Genomic DNA, 16,090 nt, shown 5'->3' with positions numbered 1-16,090 from the left:
CTGAGGAAAGAGAATTAAACTCAATCACAAGAATTTAGAGTAGTAAATGAGTAAGGAGTAGCCAAACCAACCCAAACCTCCGGGTCTGGATTTATAAGTACAAAATACTGTGCACAATTAACTATAAACTTGAAATGTACCAGTATGTAGCTGCTAGTTTAATTGCAGTATCACATCGTCGTTCTTTGCTGCTGACTTCTACAAAACGAGTGAAAATTACGGCACTAGTAAACGCGGCCTAGCACTCATATCCCCGATTTAAAATGGCGTCATCAGCGTGCTTGGAACAGCTAAAGCATGGTGTTACATGCAGGGCAGAGTTGGAGTGCACCCAGATCAGCTGACGTGTGACGTGGCATAAAGCAGCTTAGTTACAACTCAAAAAGAGGTACACAAGAACACTGTTCAAAATATCAGAAAGTACTTTAAAATTAGAATCCACCTTAAGCAGGCAATGTCCAGTTTTGGTGCAGGTTTCAGTCATTCACCAACAACAATGTCAGAGCTGCAACATACTAGCCAAAATGAAGAAGAATGATACGCCGGTGGGCGAAAGTGGAAATTCCTGTTGACAGATGTAGTGAATTGTGCATCATAACATCGGGCAAGTGGAAAAGAGGCTTTAATTATTCAAATGCATCGCCCACGACATGACACAGCAGGTCATGTTAGGTCCCCACAGCAACTGCCAGTTGCCGCTGGATTCTTCACCCACCGTTCCGTATGCGCACAAGTCATTGCTTAAAGCATAACATGGAACTGTACTCTTACATGATAATGCATGAAACATACATCACATTACAAGACCTTTAGTTACTAAGCTTTATTATCAAAACAAGCATCTTTCTTAGGCAAGATTGGCTGCCAGCAGCAATATCATTTATCTTCATCTTTGAGAAGGCTCCAATAAAAAATACAACTGGACCATTTACACAGCCAGGTTCAACACTATCTTTAACTTGCCATATACCCATCGAACTGACATCCTGTCTAAGCGATATTAGCACAGCTGCATCATTTAACAGAAAATGTTGGACACCCCTCAGATTCAATCAATTTTATTAAATTGTATCAGCAACAAGCCTTACAATAATATAAAAAGTACATCTCAAAAAAGATTAAAAATTCATAAGAGCTCCATAATCGCAATTTAAAACATAGGCGCAACAATCACTTTATTAATAAAAAGGCACATATCCCCAAACAATTAAATATAAACAATTGATTTAAGAACAACTACCTCCCCCATCCACATCTTGGAAGAAGGGCAGCCCTTTGTCAGTACCTATCCTCTACTCGGGGGGTGACTGGGAGGCAAAGTGCTTGTGCTCACAGAATTGGCTTTAGGCCATTAATAGTTAGTGATGTGACTACCTAGGATAAACTTAGGTGAGAAGATGATGCCGGCAGTGTTGCCTCACTTTCTTTAGCCATCTTTGTAAGACATAGCATTCTTACTCGCCTCCAGAATAATTCTGCCCAACAGCCTATTTGTAAATGAATTCCTTCATTCTTGTTCACAGAGCACTGTTGGCAACACTGGCTCATATTTGCTCTGAATGCAAACCCAACAGTGTGGGGGCCCAAACAGTTGTGCCTTTCCCCAACCTTTTAAAATACCCAACTTCTTCTATTGACAAAACAGATTCAATCTCTGCATACTATTCAATATTTATGCCTATGACTTATAACTTCTGTTCAGATCATCACTTTCCATGGAGTTCTCTAGAAATATAGGGTAGGAAAAGTTTCACAGTACCTGTAGCAGGTGCCATAAGGAGGCAGCTAAACTATTACATTAAAACAACATTATATTTTTGATTACTATATTATGTCAAAACATACAATATACTGACAACACTGTGATCACCATGGCCCATCACAATCTTGTTCCAGGGCATGACATTTGTGACTGTGTCTGTTTATATACTGCTTTCAACCATTTCATTCCTGGCCCACTAGGCTAATGCCTATGTTCTATAAGCACTTAGTAACTGAAGACTTCATCACTCTTGGAACTGTATGATTAACTTTCCTTCTTTATGGCATCTGCATTCTGTAATCAACATGCAGTAGGTTACATCCTAACAGTCTTTTGCTGACCATGACTTTTAGTATCCTTACCCTGTTTTTGTGGATGGTCATCCTAAGTTTGTAAAGGAGGGAATATGTGATTTTTTAAATTTTCAGGGTCCCCTACCAATTAACAGTTCAATAGCAAGCCTCCTTTGTTCAATTCCCACTCCAGGTTTCTAGATTATTTTCACTTTTTCTGGAGAGGAAGGGAGCAGTGTCTAAAGTTAAAACATGATATGAGCATGAAAAGGTAGCAGATAAAGCACATGCAAGACTGGGAAGCTGCAATAAAAGATGTGGGCATGGACTTCCAGGATCATACAAACATAAATGTCCAGTAAATAGTCGAGGTCCCAAATGCATTCAGGAATCAACAAAATGCGCTATGGGTTTGCAGTGAAGAGACTGTATTCATGGTCAAGGTGCCCCAGCCTTCAGGATGTCTCTCTGGGGAAATGGCAATTAGCCAACAGGTCAACTTTTACCAGCACAGCCTCAGACCTGGAAATTGCCATTGAGATGGACTCTGCTTAGTCTCAGTTAACGTACCTAATTCCCAGATGGCCCTCAGCCAATTCCAACCTTCTCCAACTACCCAATCAATCATGACTTCTTGCAGGCTGAGTCTCCTTCAATGAAATGGACACTGCTTGTTTACCATAAGTCTAGCCTACCCTTGTGAATAGCTGGATTCTTCACTCCTGTCATAGACTCTACAGACCAATTTTTTTACATCTGCCTCAAGGATCTAGTTTTGCATGCCATGTCAAAAGGTCTCAGACAATTTTCATTTATTGTGTATTTAAATAATTTATTATGGTGCTTCTAAGTAAAGACATCAGGTGGTTTCTTTCTTGGGCTACATAGTACGAAGGTGTACTGGGCTTCCTTCTGTATTCCATGTTGCGACCAGGAGAGATGGAGAGACAGTATGGCATCCAGACGGGGTTGGACTTACTTCAGTTCCTCTAAGAAAAAGCCAAAGGATCAAATTCTACATGCAGATTATTATTTCTAATCAAAGTGTTCTTGTGAGGTATGGAAATTATTTAACAGATGTGGCACATTGTAAAGCCTCAACAGACACAATCTAGGAACATGCAGAGAAAAATAAGTATTAAAGAATGTAGAAAGCGGGGTAGCATAATAAGGATTTTGGAGCAGTTGCAGGTTTTGTTGGGGAATGAAAACCTAGTCTAATGGACACAGTAGGATGAGCCATTAAGAGATGAAAGATAAGATGACGGTGGTGAAAATGACAATGAAGGGTATAGGCTGAGTAGGGGAAAAGAAGAAAACATAAAAATCACAAGAAACGTAGGGACCTTACTGATAGAAAGAGGAAGGTCTGAGAAGGAAGTAGAGACAGATGACTTGTAGTCTGTCTTGGTGGGAAATGGGAACCTTCCTGTGCAAAAATAGCTTGTAAGGCTCCACCTCCTTTGGGAGTAGAAAATTGAGGCGAGGACAGGAAGCCAAACTGGTGTGGATTGCCCATCCAGGGTTTGGATGTGACTGTCAGGAGTACCCAACTGCGCTTGGGACTAAGTGACTTCAACAAGAAATGGGATAGCACTGGCTATCCTGCAGTCCACAGTTCATACTTGTTTCCAGCAACTGGCCAACACAGTCATCAGTATATCTGCCAATGCTTCCTTAAACCTCTGTAATCTAAGATGGGTCCTGTGAAGTAGTCCGCTCCTGTAACCCATCCTTACGTGGGGGTCTGGTCTGCATCCTCGTCCTCCGTGCAGCGCAAGGAAGAGGGAAAATTGCTGAAAGCAGATGCAGCATTACCAAACAGGCAGGTAAGACAAAAAAAGTCCTGGACACTAACAAAGGACTTACACTTACAGGACGTGCAAGGTGAAGCCCAAGCCGTACAAAGCAGTAGTGAGATGGAGGAAGGGTGTGCATAATCAGGAGGCTTGTTGAGAAGAATGCCATGCAGAGAGCCTGACGCTGGAGGAGCAGACGGAGACAGGCACTCCTCAACCCAACCCAAAGAAGATCACAAATGAGAGGGAGAGGAGGCTCACCATCAATGTTGCCTCCAGGACGAAGAGAAAGTGAGTGAGATGAACGACACAGAAGCCCCGACACCTGGTACGTACGAGGACTGCTGGATACGCCTACAGAAGCCCCAGAGCCCCCCACAACTCTGGAAAGTTTTGGCTAGTGTGGTGAGTGGAGAGAAGGACGGTACTGCCGTGTGTTGCCAAATAAGCCTACTAAACCATATTTCCGTCCATCTCTCTCAAATGTCCCTTCTATCCCCTTGCAGTACGTAGCTTCGATATCCTTTTTTCCACCTGCCTCCCTCCTTGATTAATGGGCTATTATCACCCTTCTGTTCGTGTGTGTACCTGTGAGTATAAACAAATTGTGTCCTAGGTGCAAAATGATTTCTTCTACATGTGAGCTTTTCGCAATCCTTTACCCAACAGTTTCTTCCTACTTCTTCAATCTTACAATTCAGTCTATGGATGTTCTTATGCATTATAATAATTAAACTACATGTTTTGTTTTTATGTGTCTGGATTTTTGTACTTTTAACCTTTTTCTGTCATAGATGTCTTCCTTTTGAGAACATCTCCTTTAACACTTCCACTTTAGATTGTTGTTCTTCAAAGCTGGTTGTACGACTTCTGCTATTTTAATTTTACCTTCAGTGGTTATTTTGTTTGCAAGTGACGAATAGCATTACATTCTGTTTAGAATTTGTTCAGATAGAACATAGTAAATTGCAACATGGGATTTCCATTACCTCTATGGTTAAACTAACCATTGCTTCATATATTGATTATTTCAGGATATAAAGATGAATTAATTATATGCATAACTTACAGAAAGAGCAAAACATTCTTAAGGAATAAAACATATTTAGCTGTAAATATAAATTATCTCATATGATGAAAACATGTTACATAATGCTGCGATTATAGAAATCAGACCAAACAACAAAATCAATAACAGGTATCAAAACCTGAAAATGATAACTTATGGTTAGAAGTAGGAAAGAAGGAAGGGAGAACAATCGAAATAGGAAAGCACAGTATGGAGTAAAACAAGTAGGTTTCAAAGAAAGGATATGATAATTAAACGTAAAAGTATGAAGTAGTAAGTAACTAAATTCCATGTTCAATGAGCCTAATAAATACAGAGAGAAATTATATGTGATAATTTGTTATCATAAAACTGAGAACATAGAAAAATGTAAAAATAATGTGAAGATATAAATATTTCTGTAACATCAAACAGACAGTTTAAAAATTGTAATATAAGTGCAACAACTTTCAAGGCAGTTTATGTATAGCTACTGATAGGTGATATGAATTATGAAACATAGCAGTAGTGTTAAGATAAATTGTTACAGAAGATCCAAAGGCTTCTCATTTAAAGACAAGAGAAACAGTAGATACATATGCTCTGTCAAGTCTTTTGTTATACCATAGTTTTTACCAACACCCTTGATAAAAGATATTTCTGGAATTTGCCTAATTCTTTGTGATTTGTTGAAAGGCAACTGTTAGCATGAGATATATTGTTGTAACAATGATGGAACAGCCATTCCCGGCATCTGGAGACTGCCTAAGAATATACACATGTATAGGTGAAGGGAACATTTGAATAAAATATTATGTTTATTTGATCCCAAACTTTTTTTCTTATATGTATGAGTTTGATGACATGTAAATAGAAAATCGTTTAGGTCAGTACCAATGTCATACAAGACCAACAGTTTTAAGGAGCAGTGAGACTTATTTTAATTAAAACTCGTGGCGTTATGATAAGTCTTTTGTGGATAAAGAATAAAGAGTAAGTAGTGTTTTCTGAGCAAGAAGATTTTTAGGTCTTTATTTTTTGACACAGTAATTCACCAGTTAACATTTAGATTTCCCCCATTGTAATTCCATCTCATATTATTCCAACATTTATAAAGAGTGGAAGTTTTGGAATGTGGATTTATTCAAGCAAACTTTTTTAAGCAGAAGGATCTCACATTTGCCCAAATGTAGTTATATCCTGAGATTAAGGAGAAGCTTTTAACTTATTGCAAAAAGGCTTAAACAGATTGTGACGGGCTGGAACCGGGTTGCCCGCACATGACTCACTTGTGCTGACACTGCCCCTGTTACTCCGAGACTTCCTGGTCTCTCTGCCCGTGATTGGCGGGATGACCCGCAGTGGCAGGACACTGGGAGATCAAAAGAGCCGCTGCCAGCACTTACGGCATTCAGAGGTTGGGAGGAGAAAACGGGAGGCCAGAAGACGACAGTGAACCAGCCGTCAGAGGAGGAATCACCCAGCGAGAGAGAAACGAACGAGGAGGACGGGGAGTGGAGCCCCCTCAAGATCCCGAGACAGCGGTACCTTCCGAGTACCGGAGGAGAAGGCAGAAGGCTAGTTTCGGGAGATCCTGTTCCAGGCAACCGGGAGGACAGAGTGCAGCATCCTGCCACGCTTCAGGAGAAGCGTGGCCATTCAGGTGCGTGGGACCACGTTCCTGAATGAGTGAGTAAGAGAAGAAGAGCGGAGTGAAAGTAAAGGGGGGGAAGGAAAAGGTAACACAGAAGGAGGGGAGGGGATAGGACAACACCGGGAAACAAAAGCATACGCACTGGGAGAGGGAGGGGGTGAGAAAACAAAGAAACAGACAAAGACGAGGGAGAGAACCAACAGGGAGAGATAAATAACTTATCACCGGGCACCATAGAAGCACCGCCACCACATAGACCCGCCAAGATCTGCGCACAGGAACGGTTGAGCGCTGAAAGAGAATAAGAAGACAGAAAGGACAGGAGTTAGACCACTAAGAAACAGATGGAAGAAAGCACATACTAACCTGAACCAGTTTGAGAAATGTAACTGTGCAAGAACAGTGAGACAGGGACAACTAAGAAAGCATAAGGAAACAAAATAGATACCAGTATCACATTCACTTACTGCTCTCATTCTCTTCTCTCCACATGCGCTCCCCGGGGGACGACCTGTGAACAAGGGAGACAGAAAGAGAAGAGTGAAGACCAAAACCTCAAGAACATCCCACCACCCTATACCCAGAAACCAAAGACTGAAGTATACTCACCTGATTCATACCACATCCAAACTCATCAATAAAATTCCTTTCTTCCAAGACTATAACGCGGTCTAGAGTGATTCATCCACACCCGCACGGTTACACAGATAAATCTGGGTTTGAAGTAAACACAAGAATAGCATTTGCATAAAAGACAACTTAATATGTTCTTTATTGTGTTCAAAAGAAAGCATACATGAGTTTATCTTGTATTATCCTAGATAAAAAAGGTCCTAAAGCTAGAATAAGTCATAGATGAGAGAGTAAACAACCTTGTCTTATGCCTCTATTTAATTTAAAACTTGGTGAGATGGGGCAATGGGCAAAAATGGATGTCTGAGGTGGAGAATACAATAAAGAAATTACATTGATAACTTTATGGCCAAAGCCAAAACCTTTTAGAGTCATGCAGTCAAAGGATCTTTAATTTATGCTTCCTTGATTTACTTAAAATGTTAAAACACACTGTTGTATTTTTAAATAATCACTTTTTTCCTTGTTTATTGCAAAAGAAAGAATTTAAAGAAATTACAAATCCAATAGTTCAATATGCAAAATGTTTGGGTTCACATTCTAGTGTTCAAAATACATAATCCCTTTTGGTGGTTAAACATTTATATAGTTCTTCTTGTAACACCAACCTGGCACCCTTTTTTCAAAAGTTGTGTTTAATTAGGTCCACCATTCCAGACAGGTCAGGGTTACACAACCTTTCCATTTCTTAGCAATATGTAGCTGGGCTGTTGACATTGCATAAATGATATCAACTGTTTGACCCACTTGTAGTATGGTGTGCTTCTTCGTTTGAGTGTGTATATTGATACTTTTGTTCAATTTTAAAAAATGGTGATTCAAAATTCAAACAAAGTCTAGCAGGTAGCAAATATATGAATGAGATCCACATGATCCTGATAACATCACAAAGTTTGATTTGTTTGTACCAGTTCGCTAATTTCACTGGTGTTATATAAAAATCTGAGAGTGCTGTAAACCTGGCTCCTTACTGCAGTGAGAGTAGTAAATCTGTAAAACCTATTGAGTAACAAGAAATTTTGACTGACCCTTTAATTTTCGGAAAGAGATGTAGCCGATAGAGATGGAGCCCATCTCTCTGATCGTTGTGATTTATCATCTTGTTTAAGTTTAAGGCTTTCAGTGGATAACTAGGAGATGAATGGTGTGCCTGAGCCAAATAAAAAGTTTAACAATGTTTGTTGACATAAAGGGAGAAATAAAGTAACCTTTTCCATTAAGAATGTGAGATCTACAAGTATCTGGAAAAATCATTGTTCTGTAAGTTAAATCTTTTTTTTAGCTGTTTTAACTGCATTAGCTGTTGACAGTATTTCATTGTGCTACCTTGAAATAACTCTCTTAATTTACTATGCCAATTTAAAAGGTAGGTGTTAATGAATGAAGTTCCCGGACTTGTAAAAATGTACAAATCTCAATACAGATGCTTATTATATTAGAGAGAGTTGGTTTATTTTAAAGATTTTTTGATTGCCAAAGCCTAGTGCTGGACTTCTCTTAATATTGTGTAAAAACAAGCCAACCAACAGCTTTAAGATGTTGCCAGTGAGTAAAAGGCTTGTATTCTCATACCAAAGCTGGTCCAATAATACCGTCTCCAATCAGGTAATCCCAGCCATCCCTGGTTACCGGTAATTTAAGAGCTCTTCATGGTATTTTGTCTTGCCAAATAAAACATGATATAGTAATGTTGATTTTCTTTAGAAAAAGAAGCAAGTGGGAAGATAAGGTGTAAAAACAAAATACATTTTGGAAGAATATTAATTTCATCAGGGGTTTATTTGCACCCCTCAAATAGGTTGGCAGATGCTTTAATTGTCCCACTAAAGATTTACTAGATTGAAGTAAGGCAGAATAATTAGAATGAAAGTGATTGTTAAGTTTAAGGGGGAGCATCAAGTATAGTGCAGGTGGTAGAATCAAGCCAGAGGTCCCCCAGCCATAATAATTTGGGTTTTAGTTGACTTTTGGTTGTAACCTAAAAGTAGGCCAAATTCTTCTGCAATCTTTTTTAGATTCCAATGGAAGACTATGGTCCTGGGACCGCCAGACTCGCGATGGAGGTCGGACCACCACACAAACAGCAGTCCAACCTCCATACGATGACCATGGGGGAGCTGCCACGGTTCTCCCTCACAGCACCACCAGGTTGCCGCCAGTCGACAGCCTGGCTGTCTCGGCGGTCGCAATCTGCCAGTGCAGCGCTGCAAGCATCGCTGCCCTGGAGATTACGAGTCCCTCTTCCGCCAACCTTTGTATGGCCGCCGTACCGGATTGCAAAGGCTGGCGGAAAGGGGGTGCCCCATTGATGCCTTTGCACTGCCCATGCCATGGGCAGTGCAGGGGCCCCCATGGACATCCCCGTCGTGCTTTTCACTGCCCGAAATACTGGCAGGTAAAAGCGCGACGGGTGTGTCGCACCCAACGCACCGCCACATTGCCGCTGGCTCAAAATTGTCAATGTTAAGGCCTTGTTCCCCATTGGGCCAGCGGGCGGAAATGCTGTTTCCACCCACCGGCCTGGTGAGGAACTCCTAATAGGGCCGGCAAGCGGAAGACCAGCGTGGCGGTTTTCGTGCAAATGAGTTTGGCGAGCGGCCTCCGCCACCCGCCAAACTCATAATGAGGGCCTAAATGTGGAAGAGAACATATCAACATCATATACTCTTATGGAGATGGGTGAATTCAGCGTTGGAATAGGAGAAAGGTGTGACTGCAGTAGTTTAGACTAGGGTTCCTTATAAAGTGCAAACTGTTGAGGGGACAGTGGATTCCCCGGTTGAATTTTGCAAAAAATATTATTTGTGAAAGATAGTTCACCATTAATTCATATATGGGCCTTATATGCTTGGTGTTGGGCCTGGCCCTTTTACAGGGTCCTTCCCCAGACTTTTTGCCTTTTGCCTCCTTATTTTTCTGACCTTTGTTGGCTGGCATTATGACTCTGAGCACTTTTTCACTGCTAACCAGTGCTAAAGTGCAGGTGCACTCCCTTGTAAAATTGGTATGATTGGCACATTTAATTTACCTATAAGTCCCTTGTAAAGTGGTATCCCTATGCCCAGGGTATGTAAATTAAATGCTACTAGTAGGCCTGCAGCTCTGCTTGCACCACCAACTGAAGTAGCCTGTCAAACCTATCTCAGGCCTGCTAGAGCAGGGTCTGTGTTCCCAGTTTTCTGCCAAAGGGACCTGGAATCTAAATTTACTTGCCAGGCCAAGAACGTCCCTTTTACTACATGTAGGTCACCCCTAAGGTACACCCTAGCTAGCCCTATGGGCAGGGTGCCATGTATATAGAAGGCAGGACATGTGCCAGATTGTGTGGCCTGTCCTGGTAGTGACAAACAGCCTAACTTGGTGTCTCACTGCTGGGAGTGCTGCCTTCTCATAGGATTGCATTAGAAATGCCCTGCCTTATGTGTAAGGGGTATTGTCTGATTTATGAGCGGTAGCGTAGGCATGTTTGGTATGGTTGTGATAGTGATAAGAAATGCTGCTTACTGGTGTGTGTGTATTTTTTATTACTATCACAGAAATGCCACTTCTAGAAGGTGAGCATTTTTCTGTGCTTATGACTCTGGTGGTTTACAGCTTGCCTCCAATCCACGTCTGGGCAGACTGACAGTTGGGGCTTTGTGCATACTTTTCAGACAGTCTGTACACAGGGAGGGTGGAGGTGTCACAGAAGTGCATTTACATATTGTATAGCCTTCCTGGGTTGAGAGAAGGGAGAGGCAAGGCACACCTGCATTTGTAAAGGCTGTGCCCTGGCCTCGCACAATATGGTCGTTTACCCCCACTGATGTTTGGAGCCTGTGCTGGAGGAGAGAAAGGACACTCCCAGAACCAGTTGTAACTGGTTGGAATCCCCTCTCATCCCCATTGCAAAACACACTGTAAACCTAATATAGGTACAGGGGAATTTTCCCCACAATTTAGACATTCTTGGGACATCTCTTAAAAAGAAATATACGTGGAACTGGATACAGAGCGCTGCTGGAAGGACCTCCCAGGAACCACCTAGGACTGCTGTTGTTGTGCTGACTTGTGACCTGCTGGGTCACCAGAAGGATTTGCCACTGACTGTATCTTCCTTGTGCTGGCCTGGGGCTGGGCCCTGCCGCCTGTGCCACCATGTATGGCCTCCAGGAGCTGGGTGCTGTGGCCCATTTTTCTGCCATATCTCTATTTTTCCCTGCACAGGAGTAGTGCAGGAGGAGCGTTTTTGCCTAACAGATGACGCCCTGAAAGCGCCTTGCCCCTATCTGTATAGCGCATGGAGAGCACTCTACATCGTGGGCCCCAAGCGCCCGGAAAGCATTTTTGCTCCTGTGCTTTGAGCGCCGGGGAGTGCGTTGCCTTGGGACCGGAGTGAGCCTCACCGCTGCGACCCGGGCTCTCTTCCCAACCGAAAATCAGAGCGCGTCAGAGACGCGCTTCTGCAGGTACCCCTGGGCATGAGGGAACAGAGATAGACGCCAGCAGGTTGCATCCAGTCCTCCCGGGGTGAAGCTAGTGATCTGAACCATTCAAACTATTGTAACACTTTCTTAGACTCAAAACTCAGAACTGTTGCATTTTCCCCTCTTGTTCTCTTTCCTGTTTCAGTCCATCTTCCCAACCTTTTCCCCCTACCCAGTCCTCTACCCCCAAAACCTCCTGCTCCCCATATCTTTGATCTGCTGGGCATAAGAGAATACATGCAGCAATATGGGGATATAAATTCTCTAACATCATTACTTTGCAATGCTTCTAGGTTTAAATAAAAATAAAAAACAAAGGGTCAAAAAGTATCAGTGGTATTCAGTGACTTTCTGGAAGAAATAGTTTTGCCTTCACACATTCTGAAAAAATCTGAAAAGCTCCTTGCCAGGTACTTTTCAAAGATGCCCCTGAAGTTATTCCTACAAAATTCTGCCATTAAAGGTCTAATGTCCCAATAAAGGGTGGTTGTTTCCTATGCAAGATCCCAGAGCAACATAAAACTATAACCTTCACTGGTAGAAATCTACCTTGGTCCTCGGCAGCTAGCAGCATTTTTTCCTTAAGGTTGATATCATGAACAAAATTAATATTAGTGCATGAATTAGTACCAGGTTTTGGTGAGCCTGATGGAGCTCTGTGTGCTCTGCCAATAGACAGATTTAGTACTGATGAGTGTAGTTGGGGTAGAGTATTTGTTGAGAATGTAGTTTTTATTAAGGGTAGTGACCCCCTGGTATCATGTTGTCTTCACTTCCTTCTGTGCCTTCTGGAACACCTATTAAGCCTAGATCAGATCTTCGTGATCTGTTTTCTAAATCTTTTAACTTACTAATTAGTGTCTTGATCTGTAGGTTAGTACCTTTTTGTTGATTTTCCATGGTACTTGCAATTTCAGTTACCTTTATTTCAACATCTTTTTTCTGTTCCCTACAGGAAGTCATCTGTTCATCAATTCAAATTTGTGTGCAAGAGTTTCAAATCTTTCTGTGTTAGTGGACTGACTTTTCTTTACTGTACAGTCTTAGCACTGTTGAGAGATGTTCCCTTGAATATGCAGGTGTATAGATTGAATCATGCCCTCTGTTACCTATACACTTTGAAATCTAAGTGAACATCGAATAGCTGTTAAGATTAGTCCTGTTAGATCCAATGCATCTCTAGGAATGTTGAAAATCAGTTCTCAGGACATATGAGGCATATTCATCTTGTTCAATCTTCTTTCTTGTACATTCTCAGTCTTGGCAGTTATTTCATTAGATAACTGTTTGGAAAGACTAGTCTGGGTGTGTTTTGGATTTGTAGTCCTGAAATTGACCTCCGTATGCCCTGATAGAGTGCCAGTTAAAGAGGTAAGGTAAGCTCCTACAAGGAATACTTTTGGGTCTTGCTCCTTGATTGAGAGCTTGGGAGGAGGTGCTAGAAGTGTGGTCCTAGTTCCTAAGCTTGCAGTTTGAGTTCGTAGAGGGCTGCAAAACTACTGTTATTAACACTGTGCTTTTGTTATTGGCTGATTCTGAAGAAGAGGGGTTGTGTATACTTTTAGTAGGTTCAGTCCTACATGAAGTTACATTAACTAGATCCCATGGCCTAGGTAAGTCTCAACCTATTGTTGATTTGTATTTAGGGATGTGTAAACATCTAGCATAAGCTCAGTTGCAATAGGGGTTGGGAGACACTGATATTGCTGAGTTTTTAACCTGTGGGAGCTCTGATGGTGCATTTATTGAGACAGCAAGGGGAGTAGTAGTGGCTGTTACTAGGGATGGAAAGAGGATCCATGGCAGTAGGACCGCCAAGGCGAGGCTGGGGGTCTCATGACTGCCAGCCTCGTAATGAGGGCTTAAATCTTAGTCTGGTTTAATTGATGCCATGTAGTTTGTGATATGTGTATTCTGACATATTAATCCAGGTGCACAAAAAGTTTTATAATGATGAGCAAATTCATTAAAATGGCCAAGTGCTTAAAAATGAAACCTATGTCATTTGTAAGAATAAATACAATTTTACTACCCTTTTTCAATCTTAAGGCAATTTGCCAGGAGTTTGACTGTTTTATTTTATCCAGTTAATATCTGCACAAGAGATGTGAAGACACATTTTCTGTGGATATTTTGTTCAATTGAAAATTTCCCCTAGACATGTCTTAGATTTAGATAAAAAAATAGTGTGGTTGCATAGCTTTGATATTTGACTAAATAACTTTTGTTTGTCATTTCATGGGTTCTTTTTCTTTAATACATAGCTAATAATGAAATCTATGGCTGCTGCCTTGCATGTATTGCATACAATTCCATAGAAATATAACAAATAAAATTAAAATTAAAACATTCAATGCCAAGTGAGTCATCTAGTAAAAGTGTATTATTAAATCTTCATCTTTTCTTTCCCCTTGAAGTATGTAATAAGTCAGGGTTGATGCTAACGTATGGTAAGACGTAGAATTCAATAGATTTCAGCATTAATTAAGCTTTGCAATAGGTTTTAGGTTACAAATACATGATCAATTTTAGACTGGGAGTGATGGATAGGAGTGAAAAAGGTATATTCTCTCATGATGAGGTTGCAGAATCACCAAGCTTTATTGATTGTTTCCTGGGATATTGTGAGTTGCACCATACATAAATTTAGAAATAGTAATATCCATCAATCATTAAGGCCACAACCTGTATTATTTGCATCAAGGGACTTTTCACATAAAATTATAACACCGGTTTTCCCAGAAACTGCTGAGAAAAAACCATTGAGGTGTGATAAAACGTTTTGTCTCTGAATCAGCGCCTGAACATTCCATGAATGGCTGCTAAGTATCATACTGTTGAAAGACAGCTAAGGCCTGATTATGGCCTTGACAGATAGGATACTCCATCACAAATGTGACAGATAACCTGTCCGAAGTATTACAAGTTCCATTATATCCTTTGGAACTTGTAAAACAGCAGGTGGGATATCCGTCACATTTGTGATGGAGTATCCCATCTTCCAAAGTCGTAATCAGGCCCTTAATCTCCTTTATTGTACAAACATGCTCCATCAACCCCCCTCCATCGCAAGACATCTGTGACTCCCTTGCCACATTTTTCCATTGCAAGATCACGGAAATCCATGACAGTTTCTACTCCTCACCCCCCATCACCACCACAGCCACCACCAACCCTGACGCGCCCAGCCACACCAACCTCCTGCTCGCCTGGACCCACATGAACGATGAGGACATCATCAAAACCATGAGCACCATCCACTCCGGCTCACCCTCCGACCCCTGCCCCCACCATGTCTTCGACAAAGCGAGCCCCACCATTGCCCCCCAACTCCATATGATCATCAATAGCTTATTCGAGATCGCCACCTTCCCAGAGAGCTGGAAGCACGCCGAAGTCAACACCCTACTAAAGAAACCCAAAGCGGACCCCGAAGATCTCAAGAATTACCGTCCCATCTCCCTCCTCCCCTTCCCGGCAAAGGTCATCGAGAAGATCATCAGCTGCCAACTGACCCACTTCCTGGAAGACAACAACACACTGGACATCTCCCAATCAGGATTCCGTAGGAACCACAGCACCGAGACCGCCCTCATCGACGCAACCGATGACATCAGGACCATGCTCAACAAAGGTGAAACCATGGCCCTCATCCTTCTGGACCTCTCGGCTGCTTTTGACACCATCTGCCACCACACCCTCTGCACTTGCCTCCACAACGCAGGGATCCACCACAAAGCTCTGGACTGGATCACGTCCTTCCTCTCCGGCAGAACACAGAGAGTCCACCTTCCTCCCTTCCTGTCTGGGGCCACCAAAACCATTTGGGGTGTTCCCCAAGGATCTTCTCTCAGCTCAACTCTTTTTAACATCTATATGGCACCGCTCGCCAACATCGTCCGATCCCACAACCTCAACATCGTCTCCTACGCCGACAATACCCAGCTGATCCTCTCATTCACCAAGGACCCCGCCACCGCCAAAACCAACGTCCACAATGGACTGCATGCCATCGCCATCTGGATGGAGAAGAGCCACCTCAAACTCAACTTGGACAAGACAGAGATCCTCATCCTCAGCTCCAAGCGCTCCGCGTGGGATGACTCCTGGTGGCCAGGCACCCTAGGAACCGCACCAACACCCACCACCCACACATGCAGCCTAGGGTTCATCCTCGACTCATCACTCACCATGATCCAGCAAGTCAACACCATCTCCTATTCCTGCTTCAACACCCTCTGCATGCTTCGCAAGATCTTCAGATGGATCCCCATCGAAACAAGAAAAACGGTCACCCACGCCCTCGTCAGCAGCAGACTGGACTACGGCAACGCACTCTATGCAGGAACCACATCCAAGTTCAAGAGGAAACTACAACTTATACAGAACGCCTCTGCATGCCTCATTCTCAACATCCCTCGCCGCGACCACATCT

At 42.3% G+C, this 16,090-nt stretch overlaps 1 protein-coding gene and 1 long non-coding RNA gene across 7 annotated transcripts in view; one reads left to right on the top strand and one right to left on the bottom strand.

Moving 5' to 3' along the window:
- Positions 1-16,090, top strand: part of TNFAIP6 (TNF alpha induced protein 6) — a 258,936-nt gene that overhangs the window by 123,004 nt on the left and 119,842 nt on the right. The gene's annotated exons all lie outside the window — the stretch shown is intronic.
- Positions 816-16,090, bottom strand: part of LOC138285368 (uncharacterized) — an 83,659-nt gene continuing 68,384 nt past the window's right edge. For 4 of the 6 annotated variants that reach the window (XR_011201577.1, XR_011201579.1, XR_011201580.1 and 1 more), the window contains 3 exons: positions 7,166-7,269; positions 7,024-7,067; positions 816-6,847 (listed from right to left, as the gene is read on the bottom strand). This is a non-coding gene — a long non-coding RNA (uncharacterized lncRNA). The remainder of the gene's footprint in view (positions 6,848-7,023; positions 7,068-7,165; positions 7,270-16,090) is intronic. The other 2 variants (XR_011201578.1, XR_011201582.1) reach the window with 2 other exon arrangements.

This window comes from Pleurodeles waltl, chromosome 3_1 (genome assembly GCF_031143425.1).
Source record: "Pleurodeles waltl isolate 20211129_DDA chromosome 3_1, aPleWal1.hap1.20221129, whole genome shotgun sequence".
In the NCBI taxonomy this organism is placed as follows: Eukaryota; Metazoa; Chordata; class Amphibia; order Caudata; family Salamandridae; genus Pleurodeles; species Pleurodeles waltl.
The sequence above is the reverse complement of the archived record's forward strand: the minus strand, read 5'-3'. Positions and strand labels throughout refer to the sequence as shown.